Genomic DNA, 7,505 nt, shown 5'->3' on the forward strand with positions numbered 1-7,505 from the left:
TAAACTTTTGCTAAAGAAGGTACCCGTAGGTCAAGGAGAAATAAATGGTCCTCTGTGTCAACAGTCTTTCCCTTTCTCAAAGACAAATTCTATACAAAAGCTCTTACTAGTTTCATAAACTCACATCCACATTCAAGAGCATATTTGACACACAGTAGTCTCACGAGTTGGTTTCTTTACAAAAGTTCTATAGACAGGTTACAAATATCTCTATAATTAAGAGAATAGAATGAGAATATATTTTTAAGAAATATTTCATATATTTAATTCTCCTATGAATTTAAAGAAAAGGAGTATACTAATAACTAGTAGAAAATGCTATTGCACTATGTTTCTGTCTAACCATTTTTTTTAGTAGTGGGATGAATATTTATCTTTTAATAAAATATAGGTCAAATATTGAATTTTTTAGTAGTGGGATGAATATTTTGGCAAAATTTTTGGGTTTAGGAGGTGGATTGGTCATTTTTGGGGTTTCAGGGGTATTTTGGTAATTTTTGGGTTTCATGGGGTATTTTGGTCATTTTTAGGTTTTGAGGGTATTTTGGTTATTTTTTGGATTTTGGGGGTGTTTTGGGTTTCGGGGGGTATTTTGGTCATTTTTGAGTTTTGGGGATATTTTGGTAATTTTTAGGTTTCAGGGGTATTTTGGTTATTTTTTGAAAATTTTAGAGTACTTTGGTCATTTTCACTTTAGGGGCATTTTGGTAATTTTGATAATTGGGTAATTGGGTGGGTTGGGGGTTTTACCCATAATAATTGGGTTGGGTTGGGTTGGGTTTGGGTTAGAAACAATTAATTAAATGGGTTTTAATGGGTGAATGTTTTATATACCCAACCCAATTATGCCCATCCTAAACCCACCAATTTGACACCCCTAATTGCAAGTCACTTGCAAAATGAGAATTTAGATTTGTGCACATTCTTTGAATTGGTTGCCTTGCCCCTGTATCCTCAGCTTTGTGGCAATGTCTGGCAGTTGCCAAGCTCCAGTTATATGTCTCTTTGTATGTTGATGCACATCACAAAAGGTTAAGAGTAGTACATCAAACTTGTTTCTTTCAATTAATTGTTAATATACACCACCGCAAGGCATGAAATTACAGGGTTCTTATACGGATGCTACAATGTGCCATTTTAGAGGACGTCATTAATGTTTGGTTGTTCGAACATGTTGGACAAGCGGGCATAGGATTTTATCGTTAAGGAATGCAGTTTGTGGGGCATTTTGGGTAATGTCTGTGGAGTCAGAAAGGTTGAGATGTTCCTTCAAGCTGCGCAGGAATGGTGTAAATTTCTCAATTGATGCAGTCATTTTCTCTAAAAACATGTGGCTTCTTTTTAAGTAAGAGACAAACTGGGCCTGGTTGGTTAGACGAATAAATAAGAACTAGTTGAGTTTTCACACGATGTGCGGTGTGATTTATTATTAGTTTTCTTTAATATTTTAATAAGATTTAGTTTAACTGGTTAACATCTCAATTTTTAATAAAGACATTTAGATTTAGATCCTTCATCCTCAACTATCGATGTATAAAAAAAATTCAATAACTTTCCTGGTAAAAAAAAAAGGTAATTTTTCGTTATTTTATAGACAAAATAGAAAGACATTAAGAATAGCGTAGTGATTTGATCATAGTGTATATATACACACACACGTCTATGTGTGTGTTTAAATTGAAAATTGCATGATATATTGGGTCATATAAATAGGCATGTTTCATGCTTACAAAAAATACAAATATCCTTCAAATTATATTTTTTACATTCTGGATTTTGTGTTAATAAAGTTATTTACTTTTTTCCCTTTTTGGTGGAAATTGTTTCAATAGTTGCAAAGACAACTAAAATTTTAGTAAGAATACCATATTTCAAATCAATTGTTCCTCACATAAAAAAAATCAATTGTTTCTCATATAAATCTTAGAAAAATGATATTAAAATTTCATTATGCTTAAAATAATTAACATAACAAAATAAACATATTCATTCTATTAGTTATCTTTCTAATTACATAGAATAAGTATTATAATGTTAGTTCATACATATATACATAATACATACATATATATATATATATATATATATATATATATATATATATATAAATATATCAATCACATGTTATTAGAAGGAATCGGGAAATTTAAAGAAATAAGATAAATTTTTAGTGAATTCACAAATATTTAATTTTTTGTTTTTGTTTTTGTGTCAATTTTTGTCAAAGCAACTGAACATGAGGAATAATGTCATATTGTAAATCTAATATTATTATTCCAACTAAAAATTATTTCTTAAATAGAGTTAATAAAAATAATCTTATAAATTCATTTAATATAAATAATTAATGTACAACTATAAATAATTAGTATATACATTTACTCTGAGTTGTTGAAAGAGTTCCATGATGTGCACAAAAAGGTATCTCATATGGTTTTTCGTAGTAGTGATTCTCGGTGGAAACCTCTGGCTTCTTGTGTGTATAAAATCAACTTTGGTGGTGTTGTATTTGAGGAGCAGGCTTGTGCAGGTCTCGGAGTGGTTATCAGGGATTTGGCGGGATTGGTCATTGGTGCTTTGAGCCAAAAAATTAGGCACCCAGGTTCTGTGGACATGGTGGAGGCTCTAGCTGCTAATAAAGCCATTGTTTTTGCCAAGGAGCTTTGTCTTTAGTCTTTAGTGGTGGAGGGTGATTCCTTACGAGTTATCCAATCTTTGACTACTGCTAGGCCTTCGAGGACTATGTTTGTTCATGTTATTGCTGATATTCATAGTTTAGTTTCTAATGTTGATTGTAGTTTTTGTCATGTTAAGAGAGAGGGGAATAAACTTGTGCATACCCTCGCTTGTAGAGCAGTTGCATCTGCTGATTTTGATTAGAAATGACAACGGGTTGGGTTCGGGCCGGGTTTTTTCATACCCGGACCCGACCTGATTATTAAACGGATTTTTTTACGGGGCCCAGACCTGCCCCGCTGGGCCCCGTTTAGCCCATCCAGATTTGGGTCCGTTCAACAATTTCATTTTTTCCTTTCTACACTATGAAGCACCCAAAAAAAAAAGAAAAGGGACAAGTTGAATCTAGCGCAACTGGGTGAGCATTTGAAGAACCAAGGAGCTTAAATGGGTCGAATGGTCACCGGAAAAGTGAAGGAAATTCTTTTTAAAATTCTTCTTTTTTTCTTTTATTTATAGACATGCATCAACCTCAATAGTCAATACTACATCACCAATTCAATCAAATATTATTTCCTCCCATTCACATCTTTAATCCCAAATTCCACTACCAATTGCACACCTAAAACCCAAAAAATGTCAAAATCTAGTGAACTTTCTCAACCTCCACGGAGAACCCAAATCACAAAACCATTAAAATCAAAATAAAAATACCAAACAAGAAGAAGAAGTTGACTCCTACACTCAATGAGTCACCAACAGCAGCAACTTTCCTCGTCTTGAGCCCAAGTGCCTTCTTTACTCAGACCCAGATCTCTGATTTGGTGTGGCACTGGTGAGGCGGAGCTTCAATGTTCTCAAGAGAGAGATTAGCGGGATTGAGATTGTGAGGGCCATCAAGAAAAAGATCTCTTCTGGGATTGAGGCGTGATGAGGCACTGAGGCGTGAGGGCATGATGAGGCACTAACTGAGGCGTGAATTGAAATGGGAATGAGAGGCGGCTGGGCTGGGTATTGGGTTAGTGAGTAGTGACTTAGGGTTTACAAATTACAATGACATATATATATATATATATATATATATATATATATATATATAAAAGGGGGGGTTTTAGTAATATCACATAACCGGGTAATATCTGGGCCGGGTTTTTTTTAATAAAACCCGGACCCACTTTGGGTTTTTTTTAAAAACCATACCCGACCTTATTCTTTATTAGGCCGAGTAAAATCCAGCCCATTACGGTTGGGCCGGACCGGGTATCTGCGGGTCGGATCTAAATTGCCATCCCTAATTTGATGTGTGGTTAGAAGATCTACCACGTGATTTGGAGGATGTTTTTCAATTTGATTTTCTTTAATAAATTTTCTTACTGGGTTCTAAAAAAAAAAAAAAAGTATATACATTTACTCTATTAGCTGATTCAATGAACTAATAATTTGATATAAATGCAAACTTAAAAAGCACCGATGCGGCAAAATGGGTGCTGCACCAGTGTTTGACGCGGGGCGCGGTGGGCGATGCTGCTGCCCGCGCGGCAATGCCGCATCCAGTTTTTTTTTCTTCGATACGCATCGATTTGTTGCCGACTCGGGCCGATTCATAATGATTCGAGCTGAATTGGTCCGTATTAGTAGAAATTGCCGAAATAGACCGATTCAGGCTGTACTGGACCCGAACCGGCCGATTCAGGCCAAAATTAAAAAAAAAGGGTGCAAAACACACTGTTTGAACTTAATCTCTAAACAACAAAACCCTAAACTATTTGCTCTTCGATTCATTCTTCAGCTCCCACTCTCTGCTCTCCGTCTCCCCTCTCTGCTCTCTGCTCTCCGTCTCCCCTTTCTCACAGACGCACTCAATCACTCCCTAAGACACAATCTCACAGCCTCTGGCACTCACTCTCCATCTTTGGTCTGTTCTTTGCATGACTCTCGGTCTCAAATCACTTGGACCGTGTCAACTCTCAAGTCTCAAGCTCACCTCACCGACCCACTCTCAACTTAGGTATCAAACTAATCAAAGCTTTCAATCTCAGTTTTTCACCCTCCATTGTACTCTCACATGCTCTATTACTCATTGTGAATCTGTGATTTGATTTTTTAAATTTAAATTTTTTTTTTTTATATAAGCTGTAATGTTGTGACTTGGGTTTGATTTTTTATTTAGTTAATAGTTATTATATATTTGTCAAATTATTTGTAGGTTAAATTGAATTTGCAATGGATGAAGTTACTAGCACAGAAACTTCACCTTCATCTAATGAAGAAGTGCCAAAGGATGAAACTCCTCTTTGGCAGTATATGACTAAATTAGACAAACCACTTGATTCTACCTCTAAATCAGGTGGAAACACACAGTTTAAGTGCAACTATTTTGGTGAAGTTTTTTTGGGATCCTATTATAGAGTTAAGGCTCATTTATTAAAAATTAGTAATAAAGGTATTAGAGCATGCCCTAAAATGGCACCGAGCCATAGGTTGGAAATGTAGAGAATGCATAATCAGATTGAGAATGATAAGTTAGAGAGAGAATGCAGAAGTCAAATTCCTTTACCCCCACCTCTCCCAGGCCGTGGGCCTATTCCCTCATTTCGGAGATAAGAAGGGAGTGATAGTATAGATCCGGTTGATGGTAAGAGGAGGAAGGTGACCACGAATTCTCCTTTGGAGAGAGCATTCCAGAATAATGCTAGACATGAATTGGATAGTAGAATTGGTAGGATGTTTTACACCGGTGGGCTTCCGTTTCACTTTGCAAGGAACTCATATTATCATAGTTCCTATGCATATGCTACTACCCATAACATTTCGGGTTATGTTCTTCCTAGATACAATGCCTTGAGAACAACACTTTTGCAAAAAGAAAGAGCTAATGTTGAAAGACTTTTGAAACCAATTAAGGACTCTTGACTTGCAAATAGTGTAAGTTTAGTTTTTGATGGATGGTTAGATCGACAAAGGAGGCTTCTTATTAATATTATGGCTACATCAGATGGGGGTCTAGTGTTTATAAAGGCAATTGATGGGTCAGGTGAGTTCAAAGACAAATATTTTATTGTTAGGGTGTTGAAGGATGCTATAAAAGAGATTGGACATGAAAAAGTTGTCCAAGGTCATCACTGATAATGCTAGTGTGATGAAGTCTGCTAGAGCTCTTATTGAAGGTGAGTATCCCAAAATATTTTGGACACCATGTGTTGTTCACACTCTCAATCTAGCTTTGAAGAATATTTGTGCAGCAAGAAACACTGAAAATAATGAAGTTACATATGAGGAATGTAGTTGGATTACACGTATTGCTGATGATGCATCCTTCATACGTGTTTTTATCATGAACCATTTAATGAGGTTGTCAATGTTTAATGAATTTTGTCCATTAAAACTGCTCCAAGTTGCTGATACTAGATTTGCTTCGGTTGTTGTAATGCTGAAAAAGTTGAAGTTGATAAAAAGATGCCTTCAAGTCATGGTTATTAGGGAGGATGATGTTGGAAAAGCTCAAAAGGTGAAAGATATGATTCTAAGTGATTGTTGGTGGGATGTTCTTGATTATATCCTTAAATTCACAACACCTATTTATGATATGCTACGAGCAGCCGACACAGATAAGCATTGTCTTCATCTTGTGCATGAGATGTGGGATTCAATGATAACGAAGGTGAGGGCAGTAATAAATCGGCATGAAGGCTTGGAAGATGATGAGTATAGCTCATTTTTTAATGTTATGATATACTCATTGATCAATGGACTAATAATTGTACACCACTACATTGCTTGACTCATTCCATAAATCCTAAGTAAGTACTTTTATTTTCTATTTTCCTTAGTTCTCCCTTCTAGTAAAACACATGTTTCATCATCTATATTTATTTTTTAATCTTTAACTAGGTATTACTCCATTGAATGGCTTTCGGAGCATCCAAAATGCATCGCTCCACATCGGGATCATGAAATTTCTATGGAAAGGAGCAAGTGTTTGGATCGATAGTTTAAAGATGAGAATGAATTAAGGGTGGTGAAAGTTGAGTTTGCTGCAATTTCAGGAGGGAGGTTTCCTTCACCAGATGCCTTGACAGATAGGTGGGTCTTACAACCTTTGGTTTGGTGGCAATACCATGGCTCCTCATTTCCAACTCTTCAAACCCTTGCCCTTAAACTTCTTGGACAACCTTGTTCATCCCCATGTGCTGAGAGGAATTGGAGCATATACAAATTCATTCATTCCTTAAAAAGAAACAAAATGGCTCCTGCACGTGCTGAGGATTTGGTATATGTGCATTCTAATCTTCGACTCTTGTCAAAGTGCAATGAGGAGTATGTAAATACAGCAACAAAGATGTGGGATATTGCAAGAGACTCTTGGTTGGAGAGCGACATACATGGAGGAGCTAGAATTCTTGAGAATGCTGCCCTTACAGTTGATGAGCTAGAGTTGGAGGCCATGGTTATTGGAAAATGCTAGCACTAGTGTTACTACTAGTGAGAGTGAAGTTCGAAGTGAAGCTATTGATCTTGATGATGATGATGCGGGTTGTATTTGATTGTCTTGTTGATTATCTTTTATTTGTTTTAGTTTTATACTTGTGGGTTGTGTTTTAATTTCCGAATATCATGGAATGTTTCAAACTTGTGGGTTGTATTTAATTTATGAATATCATGTTTTAGTTATTATCTACTATTACTCTTAAATTTGGTATATGTTTATATAATGTGAAAAAGTATGCTTAGTAATATATAGAAAATATAAATAAAAATATTTTTAGAAATTTTTTAATCCCCGCACCTGCACCTTACTTTTTCAAAAATTGTCAAGTCTTGCACTCGCA

This window comes from Castanea sativa, chromosome 1 (genome assembly GCF_040712315.1).
Source record: "Castanea sativa cultivar Marrone di Chiusa Pesio chromosome 1, ASM4071231v1".
Taxonomy (NCBI): domain Eukaryota; kingdom Viridiplantae; phylum Streptophyta; class Magnoliopsida; order Fagales; family Fagaceae; genus Castanea; species Castanea sativa.